The sequence below is a fragment of the Ambystoma mexicanum genome, chromosome 7p (assembly GCF_040938575.1).
Source record: "Ambystoma mexicanum isolate Mex_15411 chromosome 7p, UKY_AmexF1_1, whole genome shotgun sequence".
Classification (NCBI taxonomy): Eukaryota; Metazoa; Chordata; class Amphibia; order Caudata; family Ambystomatidae; genus Ambystoma; species Ambystoma mexicanum.
Window position 1 is genome coordinate 922,901,441 of NC_090939.1, and position 15,998 is coordinate 922,917,438.

General features: G+C 44.7%; 1 protein-coding gene across 1 annotated transcript in view; it reads left to right on the top strand.

Annotated features, from left to right (window-relative positions):
• Nucleotides 1–15,998, top strand: part of DCBLD2 (discoidin, CUB and LCCL domain containing 2) — a 621,557-nt gene that overhangs the window by 431,304 nt on the left and 174,255 nt on the right. The gene's annotated exons all lie outside the window — the stretch shown is intronic.

A 15,998-nucleotide genomic window follows, 5' to 3' on the forward strand; every position in this document is an offset into this window, starting at 1 on the left:
TCTACCGCAAATAGCAACACTGGGGTTTCTGGCTGTCGAGATGGACTCCCGTTGCATCTGGGGTCCAGCCCTCTGTTGAGGTGGCTCAGGCTCGGTCAGTACTGCTTCCTGGGAGTCCAGAAAATCTTCCTAGAGCTCTTGGCCAGCTTAAAAGCAACACACACAATCTGATGTTCCTCTCCCTGGTGTTTCGGTTTCCAGCAGCAACTCTGTGGAAATTCAACCAGCTCCGAGAGGATTTCCAGGTGGCTTACTTTGGAGTTGATTGGTCCCACCAACTCAAAGGGAGAAGTCGTCCCTGCAGGGGCTTCTCTGTCGATAGGAATTTGGAGGTTCAGCGTGCAAACCAACGGTCCAGGAGTTGCAGCAGGCGTCCTCTTCAAGTTCTTCTTGGGTTCCTTCGTCCAGTGGTAGACTCTGCCTTCCAAGCCAAAGCCTCACCTTTTATGCAGGTTTCTCCCATTCATTCCAGCCTAGCTGTCAGTCACCCAGCAGGGTGGCTGTCCTTGCCAGACAGCCAGCCGGCCAATCGCCACAGAGTGCATTTGGGTCTCCTAGGATACTAGGCACAGGGAGTTTCGGGCACCTCTCACTTCGTGCCCCCACCAGACACCCTGAAGCCAGAGGCGGGCTTCACTTGTGAATTCCGCCAAAGGCAAAGCGAACAAAGGAACCAAACCTGGTTTGGGGCGCGGAGTAAATCTCAGGAAGGACCTTTCCACAAAGAAATGGCGAAAAAAGAAGACTGCAGCCATTTTGACTAAAATGGTACCGTTGGGTGCTTTACTGCATCTGCGAACGCAGCCCGCAGTAAATGCACACTACAGTGGTTAAAAGTAAACCACTGCCACCAGCCATTCAGTGACTAAAGGGTAACCTAAAAATGTTACATAAGAAGCTAGACAAAGGGGATACTAAGTAACCCCTCCAGCACTCTATTTTAAGATAGTGTGCTGGGTCTAGAAAGTTACCATTTTAAGTAAAGTCAATTTCACTTTACTGCTCTTTGGAAATAGTAGTTTATCCAAGAAAAGGTATTTAAACCTTTGGGAGATCTGAAAGACTTCCCTGTGCCACTGCACTGAAGGTGCTGTGTGACACAATGTAAATATGATGCCTATGAAGTTTGTCAGACTCCACAACCAACAAAAACAGTGTTAAAAATCACATAAAAATACATGGGAGAGTGGGAAAAAAGGGTCTCACTCTCTCCAGGTAAAAACATCAAGTCCTCAAAATCCGGCAAATGTTGCTAAGGGCCTCTAAGGTTGAGGGAATTAGCACATTTCTGAGAATTCTCACTAACAACATTTATAGGCAATAGAAGTTTAGAATGCTTAGTACTCTTAAGACCTTAAAATGTACACAGAATTAGTTATGAAAATGAATGCTAAACATAGTAAGATTCCCTGCACAGCTTGATCGTGTTACATGGTATTTGCAGTTCCAAACATCTGGGGAAATGCAGGCAGTGTTCCAATGCTTTATAACTTACATTTCTGTGTGTTTAGGCATGCTGTGCATCGTACATTCTTTTATTGGGCACTCCCACTTTAAAGTATTAAGATTAGGGGCAGGTGGCGTGGTAATCCTTTTCTTGTACAGTTGTTGCTGCTTTGTTTTATAAGGCCGTTGGCACAATTTAGTAGATTTTGGTTTCATGTTTGGTTGTGGGTGTCTTGCAATTGTTTCTTTTGGTGTTCTTTATTTGGCTAGAACTATTCGAGGTTGGACTGCTTTTTACATTTTTCTGTTTTTATTATTTTGTTTGGGTGTTAGTAGAGTTAGTAGGTTTTGGTGTGGTTGCTGTGTGTTGAGAATGTGTCCGTTGTGATTTGTAATATTTCTTTTGGGGTTATTTGGTAGGCGTGTACTCTAAAAATTACTGACTACTCTCTTCCTTTTGCAATTTATATTTGCTTTTGTTGAGGCGTTTACCTTCTCTAGTAAATGTGTGCCCTCACGTGGGCTGTATTGTTTTTGTTCTCTACATGTATTGTACCTGCCTTCTCAATGTGCAGTTTGCATATCAACGCTGTGGATAGAAGAAAAGCAAAACTGTGTGAATTGTTTCTTTTGCTGTAGATCTTCACTGCATTGAAAGGTGTGTGTGTTTTTTTTTTTTTAAAAAATATTCATTCTACTGCTGCATTTCACAGGTAATGCTGGGTTCTAAATTGTTGACAGCTATTCAGCTCCTTGCTAGAGCCTAGGAGAGCATGGTTAGCTTGGCACCGCCAGTTACAAGGAGCTACATTTGGCACCCAGTGACTGGTACCCCACAACCATACCCATCTGACATTCACTTTGTCTGGGAATTTCAATCAATCAAAGGTATTTTATGTAGCTTCTTGAATGCATTCAAAGCATGATGGCTTAAAGTTTGAATCTTATATGAAAGTTATATTTGTGGACTGCTACGTATTAGCTCTTCATTCTGCAAGCACACCCTAAAGAAGAATGACCAAGGTGGCATCACATAAGAGATGGCCACAGAGCTAAACGTGTTGTTGCAATAAAGAAACCGAGATGGAAGTCGTAGCAGAAACAAATTTAGTGGTAGCGTTATGGCTGTACCTGCAAAGATATTTAATGACTAAATGAGAGCTAGGAACGTGACGTAACAACTGACACTGAAGATATGTGACAGGGATACAATGAGGAATGGTAAGAGGCAGAAGAATCAACAAATTCAGCAATGGAGTGAATGAAAGAGCAACATAGCAATAGGAAGCAGTTCACAGTGTGTGAATTGGTGTGGATTTCTGTGTGCATGCCACAGTTTGGGAAAGAAAAGCAAATCCCACCATCTGTCAGGAACTTCAAATTGAGCGATGCAAGTTAAATTCTCTATACAGAAATCTTATGCGCTCATTTTTTTTAAGTTACCCATTTAAACATTCACCATCCTGAGAACTCATTTATGGGACATGAATGGCTTCTAGGCCATGATGAGTAACTTCTAGTTATAGAAAAATCCTATCATGCAGGAGCTACTTACAGCTCCTGCTCCACAGACTCCAATTCCGACCCTGTAATGTATTCTGCAAGACATATTTCATACAGTTTCTTTTATATAAGTAGGCAATATTCTCTCTTGCATGATTTGTACATTTCAATCCAGATTGGTTTTTATGGCACTGCCAAGAGTTATTATCATGTGTAATTCTTTTAATTAGCTACAAGTTATTTTTTTTCTGTGCAGAACAATCTTTATCCAATTGTTAGTTTTTTATTTTGCTCCTGTACGTATAACCTATTATGCATTGAGGATGTCCCGTGTGTACCGCCTGACACCTTATGGAACAAACATTGTGTTTTAATTGCACTTATGTATGTTACACTAATTTAATGTTAGTATTGTACATGTCTTTCTATTGTATAACTTCCTTTTGCTAAGTTTGTGCAGTTGAAAGCTAGTGACCAGCCTGCATATTCATTTTAGTTTAGAATGTATGCTTATTTGTTAGATATTTTTGTGTGTTGGTAGAATCTTTTTTGACCAAGTTTTCTGATATTTTTCTGCAGCTTCAGCATATAGTCGGCATCTTTTCTGTTTGTGGTTTTCAAAAGAAAGAGTTGGGGTTTAAGTGTATGTGGCATGTTAAGAGTGAGTTGTCAAAGCGTTGGCCAATCATGATGTGTTGTTTCCATTTTTTCGCAAGCTTTGTGGGTGATTGGATAGTTGGTTGCATTGGTCTGGAATTGAATAATGCAGTGCTGTTGACTTTTCTTATGTAGGCGTTTTCTTAAATGGTATGCACAGTTTGTACATCTGAAAAAGCCAGGATGTACAATTGTACCCTGTTGCTCATGGACGATTTCTTTTGTTAGGTGGTGGACATCTAATTTATGGATATGGATATTGTGTAGAGCCTGGACTGAGATGCGGAGACAGAGGACTGTTTATTGGTTATACACTTTTATTGAGACACATTGGGGTTGGCAAATACCTCCCTATCCCTAATCTAAGGGGTATTTCCCTACCTCAACCAAAACTAATGGGTCTGTCTTTTGTCAAGATATCCAAAGCAAATGTATGTCCAGAGTCTGGAATCCTAAGGAAAAGGGTATTGTCTCTGATTCTCAAAAGTGCACACATGTTCCAATCCAACAAAAGGGTTTGAAATGTACAATGTTCAGTTCTAGGGAATAGTTCCCTTCCCCAGATTCCTTGTACTAATGTGTACAATCCACAATAAAGAATAGTCTAGTTCCTTACAACCCACGAGGATCACTCTCTCCTCTTGGCATGTTCACAGTTCGCAGGGAAATGGCTCCCTTTACCCTGGTTTCCCTTTCCCTTTAATATAATTCCAATCTTAAGGGCATGTATCTCCCTAGGCATTCTCCTTTCACTTTTATACAATTTACATGCAGCTCCCAGACCACCTGGTATCTTCCCTTGTCAGACTCTTCTTGTCAATGTACTAAAGTTTACAATCTAAAGGGCATGGGTCTTCCTTCAGATTCTCCTTTGCAGATTTATAAAAGTTCACACTTCTCAAGGGCATGAACCTTCCTTGAGATTTTTTTTTCTATACTTGTACACACACTTAGTCTTCCTGGTATAATCCCCTGCCAGGACTTTCATGCAGTCTTTCAAACACTTCTCTTGACCGGTGTACTCTTCTGCCAGGACTTTGGTATGACTTGTCCTTTTTATCCACAAAACAACATTGGCCCACTTCTGGTGTATACACTCTTGTTTCAAATAGTTCTTTTCAATATTCGCTTCCTCTTTCATCAAAGTGAGCTTGGAGCCCTTTGGATAGCACACATGCAGTGGATGGGACACAGAATAACTCTGACACCAAATAATCTAACCAACTCAGGAAAGTGGCAAAGGTTTTCTGTTTTAATATCAATTGTCTATAACACGGAGTTACAATGGACATCAACGGATATTCGCTCGAGTCGCTCAGTACATTTCACACAATCTTTATACTAAAAATGTGTCATAAATTACGTCATACTACGTGGCAAACAAAGAAACCTACAAGGAGTTGTGATAGGCTTAAGGGGAACATCTAAATATACTTTCTATAAGGGGTAAGGTTTTGATTGGATATCTATCAGGTGGACAACGTGCACCTGCCTCTACTGCAAGTCATCGTCAATACTCATTAGATGCACAGTATACTATTGGCTCTCAAACTATAAGGCTCTTCATTATATGGCCCTCTATAATTGGTTGACACGCTCGTGCCATGTCTGGAACATTCGGCTCACGTAGCAGCATGTGAGCTCAGACCCAGGTGCCAGGAGGTGGACTTCACCTCCCCACCCAAATAGCCCTATGTCTCATCACCCAAGCCTTCTTCCATGAAGATTCTTTAACTTGGCCTTGCAATGTAATCTTGCCTCTGGGAATATAAGGGAGTATGGGCACACACTATCGTAGTTCGAGAACTCAATGCCCACCTCTATTCTCATCCTAAGAGACCATGATTCAGACCAATTTGCAACATTTACACGTCTTAAATGAATAAAACTTGGCATGCTTGGTGTTCTTTCTTTGCACCTTAACAAGGAATGATTCATCTTTTCACTGCCTTTAATAGATAACCGGCCTTAGCTTACTTCAACTTTGGTACCAGGCAAGGAAGTCTTGTTGCTCATTTCTATGTTCTCAGCATATTCTTACTGCGACACAATTCTCAGCTTTTTCGTCTCCATAGGTCAGAGCTTGCTAATTTTCATGACACCGATGTCCAGTTTCTATACAATGGATGGCAGCTCCGCCTGCAGTCTAGTCACTACGTAAAGCCAGCTTCCATGATCACTTGGTCTACTTGCGTTACAGCATCTGTACAGTTATTGAACGGCTTGCATTTGCTGTAGTACGTCACACACAGGCAATCTTCTCTTTTGCATAAGACAGTTTACTAGATTCCTAACTTAGTCATCAAGTTCCATAAAGTCCAGGCATTGTCTTTGGCCAATCTTCTTCGTGAGCTACGCTCGTCTCTTGTGACGTCACCAGCTCCTCCTTTGTTCTTTCTCATATTTCTTCAGGATGTCCCTCCCTCAAATTGTTGTCTCTTCTGGAATACATTTGATATGGCTTTCTCAGGGGAATCTCGAATATTGTCCGTGGTATGGTCACAACTGCTGGTGTTAAGAATGGCACAATCTCCCAACATACAAGTAGGTGGGTGGACTTCCTGCAGAGGCATTCGGCTGCTCCTCTACGCTCCCTTCCCTCTGGTCGATCAATCGACCACTTCTTCACCACATCTTGGTAGTTTCTCTTGAAGAAGTGCTTCTTCAGAGTGCAAATCTTCATTGCCCCTTTCAAGATGCCAGCCGATTTTACATGTTCATCCATACTCCAGGTCATGTAGCTGCACTGTCCATTCGGATTACAGTAGACCGATCGTCCCACGTACTTATGATTCTTCGGATATAGGAACTTCGTACCTTCAGGTGCTACAATGCTAGCCTTTATGTATTCTCTACATGTTAATCAGTCAACTCTTTGGGTTCGGGTCCGAACCGTGATTCAACATCAATCATAATCTTCATTCCTACTGCCTTCTTTGCTGTTTTCTTGCACTGGGCGATTATTATCTTGATTATACAAAATCCAAACATCAACATGAGTAATAGTGCTGCAAGAAACTTGAAGATGTTTGCCTTCACTGTGGAATCCATGAGAATACGGATGCAAACCAACTCATCTGTAATGTCCTCTGTCTCATCTTCCAACTTAGTGTACAGGTTTGTCAGCAACGTTATGGCCTCTGTCAAAGTTTCATTCTAGTCATCATGAAAAAGTATGAACGTACAACATGATGGCCTGTTTATTGGTGCAAACTCCTCCTTCCATCACTGTGATCATGTCAAGGACATATCTGTTTTGGAGGGTCATCAGTTGTATGGCCCTCAGCTCTTCCTTGATAGCATTGAATCCCTTTATGGTGGCGTTGATTGTCTGCTGAAGTTCCCATCTGGTAATTTGCAAACATTTGGCATTAGCCATCGTCTAGATCGCAGGCATGAAGATAGTTGTGAATATCAAAGCAGTCTGACTAAACAATCTATTTTCATATGGAAGGCATCAAATGCTTCTATCGACTTAGCTGAGAAGTAGTTCTCTCTTCTTGTTCGATTGAGAAATTCAAGAGCTCTTCTCCTCAAATGGCCATCTACTTTTCGAAATTCTCCAATATTCAGGTCACTCTGAGGAATCACTAGTGCTGGAACATGGATGAGCACCAACAAACCCGTTCCTCCCCAATCCTTGGGGAGCTTCATGTAAGCTTTGGGCCCACAAGCACAATATCAATCCATTCACTGTCCCTGCTCCCATTCTGGAAACGTCAACTGTAGTTTTGCAACCTTTATCTCTCTGCACACAAACTCTTCCTTCAAATGGATTGTGTCCTCCAATGTATTCCACATCTTGACTGATGTCCACAGCTGTGTACTTAGGACATTTTTCAGCAGAGGGCGTCCTGCGTCGATGGTGTCTGGTCGATGTCCCTTGAAGGCCTCCATCGAGGGCGATGTCACCAGATGTTATAAATAGGACGCAAGGCGCCTGTAGCATCAGTACCGTTTTCTCTGCCAACGTGTTTTCTTTGGAGACTTAGCGCGCCTCATGTATTCCTTGTGAATGTCGTCTTCTTCGACCCCTCCGACTCCGAGGTCTGGCTTAAAGACGTGCCGGGACTGCAAGTCTAAGATGTCGATTACAGACCTGCATCGCATTTGTTTGTGGTGTCTGGGCGAGAGTCATGACACAGACGACTGTTCCAAATGCCAGTCGCTGACTGCTAAGGCCTTTCGGGAGTGTAAGGGGAAGTTACAGGTAGGTAGTGGTTCCAAACCCAGTAGGTCCTGTAAAGCTGCTAAGGGGATGTCCACCGATGATTTGAGGGGCGACTCTCCTCGTCGGAAGAAGTCCCGGGGATCTCGGTCCCGGAGTAGTTCTCGCCATTCGTCCTCGTTTCGACATTCCCGGAAGCGCCTTCACAGGTCGCCTTCCTCCTCGAAGGATGGTGTAGTGAGGAAAGTGGCTTGTCCTACTAAGACCTCGACTCCGGAGGAATGGGAAGCCTTCAGAGAGCAGATGCTGGCGATTTTTCAAACCCAAGGCACAGTCCGTTTGCGCGTTCGGAGGAAGCCAGCAGATAACGGTCTTGGTCTGTGGCTTGTGCGCCTTCAGGCTCGGGTCCTCGGCACGATTCTCATCAGGAACCTTTGAGGTCCCGTTCGGACAAGGTTCAGGTTGATTGCCAGAGAAATGCTTCCAGGACTCGGTCTTCGTCCCTGGCGAGACCGCAGAAATCTGGTAAGGGCTCGAGGTCGGCCTCGACTCCGTCGGCGCCGTGTCCGTCCGATACGGATGTCGAAGCTTTGCTTCACACCAGCCCTCAGCACCGTCGGCGCTGTGTCTGTCGGATACGGATGTCGAAGCTTTGCTTCACACCAGCCCTCAGCACCGTCGGCGCTGTTGTCGACGCCTTTGGGGCCTTTTGGCCGGACATTGCCGATGTAGGTCCCTGGTACTGTCGATCCGCCAAGGAAGGCTACTCCCAAGACTGTGAGGCCTGCTAAGGATTCCAGACCCTCTTCTGTCCCAAGGCAGGAGTTTTTTTTCTCCCTCCTGGATGATATCTATGAGGATGAGAGATCAGATTTGGAATTTGACCCTTTTGAGCCTGATGTGGCTCCTGTCTTTTACGGGGACAGTCAGTTGGAAGAGTTACGTCAATCTCTTCATGATACCAGTGGCTTGGACACTTCTCCTGAGGTGGAGTTTGGCAGACGTGAGCCTGGGGCTCATGCTGAGTCGTCCTACAGGAGACTGATGGCTAGGGTCACTGAGTATCTTGGTTGGTCTAGTCCTCCGGAAGCTTTTGTTTTTGTTCAGGATGACTTAACTGATATTTTGGATCAAGGTCCATCCTCTGACCTGGTATTACCTTTTCATTTGACATTGCAGAAAAGGGTGGCGGCTGCTTGGCAGACACCGGAATCTCTTCCGGCGGTTAACAAATAGTTAACTAAAAAATACCACCCTTCCAGTGGCAACCCCAGCTACCTTTCCTCTCACCCCACTCCCGAGAGTTTGGTGGTTCAGGCGGCTACGGCCACCTCGAGGCATGTGGCGTACCCTACCATCCCTCATGATAGGAACGACAAACGCTGATGGTTGGGCATGCAAGGTGTTTTCTGCGGGGAGTATGGCGTTGAAGTCCGCCAACTCCACTTGTGCCTTAGCAAGATTTTCACACTCTGTGGACTTGTTTCTCTAGCGGCTGAGCATATTCCCGAAGGGGAAGAAAGGGATGGGTTGCTTGCTCTCGTGCAAGATGGCAAGGATGCCATGTGTGAATCTCTTCAGTTGGGATTGGACACTGCCGACAGTGTTAGCTGGTCCATGGCTACGAGCACCGTTATGCGCAGATTTGCGTGGTCGCGGAAGTCGGGTTTTGCTCCGGATGTGCAAGCCCGTATTTTGAACATGCCCTTTGATGGAGCGCATTTTTTTGGCAGCAAGGCTGACGAGAGCCTTGAGAGGTTGCAGACCTCGAAAGCTGCGGATAAATCGTTGAGCACAGCTGTGCGTCAACCTCTGCCTTTTCTTCATGGGGACAGCAGTGCAGGGGGGGTTTCTTTTGTTATTACTCCTCTTTTGGTAGGACGAGTGGAGCCGCCAGTCGAAGGGGTCAGTGTAAAAGTACCCAGGGTGGTCGGGGAAATAGTGGGGGCCAGAGCCGCTCAGGCAGCTGCCTCTTTGCCTTCAGGCGCTGCCGCAGCGGCTCCAAAACCACCATGAGGCCATGTTCCATTGTTCGCCGGTTGGGGGCAGACTGTCTCAGCATCTCGCAAGCTATTACTTCAGATGCGTGGGTCTGGATACAATAACCCACGTCTACTGCCTTCCCTCCCTAAAGCGGCCTCACGACAATCCGCCGGGGAATCTATCTTTGAAGCTTCCAGATCCTCTGCACATGCAAGAAATCTTGACACTGCTGGGGAAAGGCGCTATAGAACTGGTGCCTGTAATGGAGAGGAACAAGGGATGGTATTCGCCATATTTTTTACTCCAAAGAAAGACGGGGGATTGAGACCCATCTTGGACTTGCGTTGGTTGAACAAACTTCTCAGGAAGGACAAGTTCAACATGGTCACTCTTTCTCAGGTCCTCTAGGCCCTTCGACTTCAGGATTGGTTGGTGTCTCTGGACCTACAGGATGCTTACATTCATGTGCCGATTCATCCAAAGCAAAGAAAGTACCTGAGGTTTGCGGCTGGCAGCTTGCACTTTCAGTTTCGGGTCCTGCCATTCGGATTGACCTCCGCCCGAGGGTCTTCACCAAGCTAATGGTGGTGGTGGCAGCATATCTCAGGCGAGGTGGGATTCACGTCTAACCCTACCTGGACGACTGGCTGATCCGTGCGCATTCTCCCGAGCAAGCGAGGGATCATCTCAGTCTCACCTGCAGCTCCCTCCACAAGCTGGGCTTCTCCCTCAAAGTTGCATCTGATACCTTCCCAACTGCTCCAGTACATCGGGGCTGTGTTGGACACGTCCTTGGGGGAAGTGCTCGCCTCCCAAGGTGAGGGCTCATCGCACCGTGCAGATGGTGGACAAGTTTAAACGTGGCCAGTGTCTCCCGGCTTTCGAATTTTCAGGTTGCTCGGCCTCATGGCATCCTGCATATGCCATTGTGCATTTTTCTGGTGCCAGAGGCCAGGCTGAGGATGAGATCCCTACAATGGGTCCTCAAGATGCAGTGGTCACAATTCTCAGGCAAGATGTCCGATCCCCTTCAGATTCCACTCTTGGTCTCAGGATCTTCTGTGGTGGGCCAACGAGGGGAACCTGATGAAGGGGGAGCCGTTTTGGCAACCGTGGCCGTTGGTGACTGTAGTGACGGACACTTCCCTCACAGGATTGATTTTAGTTTCTTGCTGCCTGACTAAAGATGCAATAATTGGACTACCTTGAGCGTTACTTGGTTCTGTTGGTTGGTTCCAATGTATCTGGAAAGTCTCTAGGCACAGATGTTCTTGTGAGAGGCCTTTTATGAGTACACGTCCTGACTGTTTCATGGCAGGCACTTCCATGTTTGACTCTGGAGAAAACTTGAATTCCATAACCTCGATTGAGCTCCGCAATGAGACTTCCACTTCCTGGGTGTGTAGTGAAACTCAAGACATTTCTTCTACAGGAATATAGTAATTGTTTTGTGGTGGTCACATAACTTGGCCACCTCTATATAAACAAACCGGGTAGCAGGAAATCCACTTGTCTCAATGATCTGTTACATTCAACTGCAGACGTGGGTCATGCAGAAGGACATTCACACCACTCGCCAGACTCTCTCTGCTCTTGGCTTTTTGGATCCATGGCTGGCAGGTGCACTATCTGAAAAGGCATAATATTTTTTTGTATGTGGGATTATGTGCGATGAATTGCAACTGATCCTCGTGTTCATCTTCGGTCCAGTTACTCCATTTGAGGGAAATGACATGGCACGGAACTAGAAAAAACAGAAATTTGGGACATTGTTCCACTTTCTGTGGCTCAAACGTTGCACAATTATTGATCGCTGCCTCTGGTTATTTCTTACAAGAAGACAAGTTTCAGATTTACGGACCTCAGGATCCTAGCATCCCGACACGTTGGAGTCTACCTTTGGGCAAAGTTCTATTGAGCCAGCCAGGGTGGCCATATTATCCACATCTCCTCCATCACTTAGAAAGTTAATAGCTGAGTAGTTGCCACATGACCATCTAAGATGTGAACTGTAACCTGTACCGGCGACGTCTCCACCAGGGTTGCTCCACTGAGAATCTAATATGTACCCGTCCAGGATGCTCTAATGCAAGTCTGACCATTAGGTAACCAGAGTGCTCTCAACCTGAAACCAATACAATAGCAATTGGCTCGGTTCTTCAGCGTTGTTTAACCGTTCAAGGGCACAGGTCTTCAAGGGGACCTATTTGGGGCCATCAAGCCAAAATTAAATACAGATGAGCTGTCATTCTCGACCCATCCTATGTGGGAATTAAAAATAGTCCCCCAATCTCCAATGGAAACCTGTACTTAAACTACAACGTTTTATAAGTCTAATAGCAGTAATGCTCTTAGACTTATAAAACGTTGTGGTCTAAGTACAGGTTGCATGCTGTTGCTCATCACAACTTTTTATCAAAGAAGTTTAACCTGTCTTGAGACGGTTTTTCATTTAGATATTTGACCCAACCACTTGATGCTTTACACGCCTGGCTGGCTTCTAAGCGACAGCCGCTTGCCATATAAAGACTCCGGGACTGTTGTTCTGCTTCTACTCCAGGTAGAAGCGGCAAGAATCTTGCTTCAGGCCTTTTGATATTGCTTAAAAAAAATAAGTATACTGGTTGGCGCCTTGAAACGCCATTTGTTGTATAGGCGTCATGTAAATGTCCAAGAAATAAAATTGGCAACGGAAAGACTACATAGGGGAAAAACCCATGAGCTCTAACGCTTCCTGCTCCATCTTTGTATTTGTTACCTCACTTGCACTTCCCCCTCAAGCATCTGCATCAGCTATGGTGATCTGCCCCCTTCCGCTTTTTCTTTGCCACTATTGTATTACTACCGTACTCTGTTAATTGCCTTTTTGATTGCCTATAGCCCTGTGCTTTAAATAATCTTGTGTAAATTGCATTTTTAGTCACTCAATGCCCAGTGTAGCATTACATTGTTGCACTGTTACTGTGCCCATTCCCCCTCTGCCACTTGGCCTCCATTCTGCACCATGTAACTTGCTAGTCATACTCCTACTATCCTGCATTCCCCATACTGTTAATCATGCTCCTTACTAGCCTTTTTCCTATTAGACATTTGTAAATCGCTGTGTCGTAGCCTTCTTTGGCTCAGTAGTAATAATTGAGTAATTTAGTGTCTGCCCACCAGGGATCTAAATTGAGATTTGATGAGCAGGAGCCAAAAGCAGCTTCACAGTATTACTCATTAGGTAGAAGGCAGGTGCTACATCAGCAGAAACAGGAGTTAGTACACAGAACACTGCAACGATGCGTATGAGATGCAAACACTAAATACCCATCAATGTCTATTCCATTATGCTTTAAATGTCCCTTCTATGTCATTTATTCGCCTTTATTTAGGTTACCAAACCTAGAGTTAATATCGCATATGTATGTTTGTATGGCACCAGTTGTCCTGGGGAGTCAAAAGTAGCTCACAGTAATTGATGGGTTCAAGCTAATCAGGCTCTTCTAAGCTAGACATAGGAGCTAAATAGCTCGCAGCAATTTCGAGCCCTGACACACCCAATTACTACTAAGCCATGTGAAAGGACTTCTATTTACTAGAGAAAATGGAAGTCTTTTAGCTATGTCACTTGGAAATGCTGTGTGGTATGTATGGGTGTCACTGTGTAAACAAAACCTAGCATGTATTTTGGGCATTTCAAAAGTAATTACAAGGTCTGTAGGGGCTATTTAATTATGGTGACTTTGCATGTAAATGTTATGTTATTGGGCATTTGTATAGCACTTTTTACCATTTGTTTGATTCCAAAGCGATGTGGGTTGAACGCCCTAAGGGACTGCAGTCCAGGTCAGTGGAGAGAGTAATGTAGTAAAACGTGCTTGGGTGCACTTGGTATGCGTGTAGCTAGTGTGGATTAGGTGATGTGTAGCTGCATACTAGTGCTAGGTGTGGTGCAGTGGTTGTGGGAGATCAGTAGAATGTGTGCAGCAAGGCAATGGACTTGGGTATGCGAAGATATATTTTATTTATGTCGTGCTCGTACACAAGTGTTTCAGAGCGCGTCCAAGCAAAGGGAGGGGAACAAGGGAGAACAAAAAATAAAAACAACGATCTTACTAGGCCCAGTGACATTAAGAACGGGCAAGTGCATGGAGAAGGGAAAAAGGGGGAAAGTGCATGGAAGGGGGAGAAGTGGAAAGTGCAGAACAGAGGAGAGAAAATAATAAAGAATAAGTTAAATAAATAAATAGATACAGGCAATGAAAAGGTGGTAGTGCAGCCAGCAAGTGGCAAGTGCAAGATTAGTCAAATAGGGTATATCTGATAAGTGCAGAAGAAGAGTGGGGGACTGTATGGGTACAGATACAGAACCCAGTGCAATGGGAGGCCCAGAGGCAGTGCAGGAGGGAGGCAGGGTGAGCAGGTACCTGGGCCCGAAGGACAGTGGGTGTCCAGGTGCACAGTGCCAAGAGAGGAAACTGGTCAGCAGGTATCCGCATTCTGGCTGTGCTTGAGTTTGCAAACGAGATTGTGTGCAGCTAAGCCGTTTTTTGAGGGGTATAGCTGCGTTCCAAAGACAGTTGAAATTATTGTGGCGGTATATAAGTATGCGTGCAGCTAGGCCGAATTAATCTCGGGGGTATAGCTGCATTTTATGGTTTGTTGGTGCAGATGAATGAGTTAGCATAATGGTGTGTTTGAGTGTCTATGAGCTTTCCAGGGCGACCCCGTTCCCTGTTGAGCTTCCAGTGCCTGCCATGTCACGTCACTATAATGAATTACCCTGCTCAATTCTTTTCTAAATGCCCCAGTGTTAAACAGAGGACAGCTTAGCATCCCCCTTTTTGCCAATGACGCAGTTCTTCTCTCCACCTCAGCCTTCTGTCTGTAGAAAGAGTTTAACATTCTACTTTAACTCTGTAGAACAAAATAATTTGTAATTAATCTAAAACCAAGATAATGGTCTGCAACTGGAACGTGCCCCCAGTCGTTAATATGAACTTAAAGGATGTACAAATAGAGCAGGCGCCATACTTCGACTACCTGGGTCTGCGCGTTCATTGTAAAGGATGCTGCAGTAACTAGTTCATTAAATATGATCTAACCTTGAAGCAAAGCTCAGGAGCCACACTTAATTTCGCCAAAATACTTTGGGGAAAAGTCATCGAACCTGCTCTCGGAGTATACCTTACCCAGGCTATACCAGGTGCCCTTTACAGGGCTGAACTCTGGGGATGGTCGAGCACGTTTAGCTTGGCATAGGTGAAAAAACATTCCTAAAGAATCTTCTGTCACTGCCCAGGGGACCCCGAGTATAGCCCTTACATTTGAATTGGGCTCATTGGGCTTCGACTACACTATCCGGATCGAACCTGTACTTCTGTGGCTCAGACTCTGGACCAAGGACAAATGATCTGTCTACAGGAGTGCCATGATTTCAATTCTTAACGGCAATCATGGTAAAGCAAAGCCCTGGTTCACTCATATAAAAACCTTCTTAAAACAGATGGGGATGGGCCATTTATCGGACAGACCCGAGACTGTAAATGCCTTAAGAAAGCATGATTGGGCATTAGAGCTGCTTGACTGAGCATACCAGAAAACCTTATCCACTTAATATGAGATTTAAGTTATTTTTGGGCTTTCAAAAATGTCTTACCTGGATTGATGCGCCCATTGCGAGGACCTTCTCCCTAAGGTTGTGTCTGGGTATTACTACCCATCATGAGTGTCTTGTGCAAATGGAATTCCTCTACATCCTTTACCCGTGTGTTCATCTTCACCTGAAGACCTGCCATCTTTTTCTGGTGCCCATATTTGCAGGCCATTCGCGGTTCTTAGCTAATCCCTCTGTTTAACCTTTTTAACTTTCAGACCATCATTGATGGATTTGTGCAAAGATGCCCACAGAGCCCTGCTTCTTCGTGGCATCAGGTTATCTTGTTAGGATATGGACTTAGACGCAGGACATTTTTGTTGTAAAATCTCTCTGAACATCGTTGCTTGTGCACTTTAATGTTGTTCCAATTCTTTGTATTGCTGTGCTTTTTATGATTGGCTGAGTTACTGTTCTCTTTCTTTACATTTTCTTTAACTGTTTTATGTAACTTATTTCGAAACGAACACAAAATGATGATGATTAATTTGGCCATAAATGCACACTAATTTGTTTTCCAAGTAATTGTATGCAATGTTGTTTGAAAACACATAAATATGACTTCTAGAGATTAGTAAAAAACAATTCGCTCTGATGGGGTAG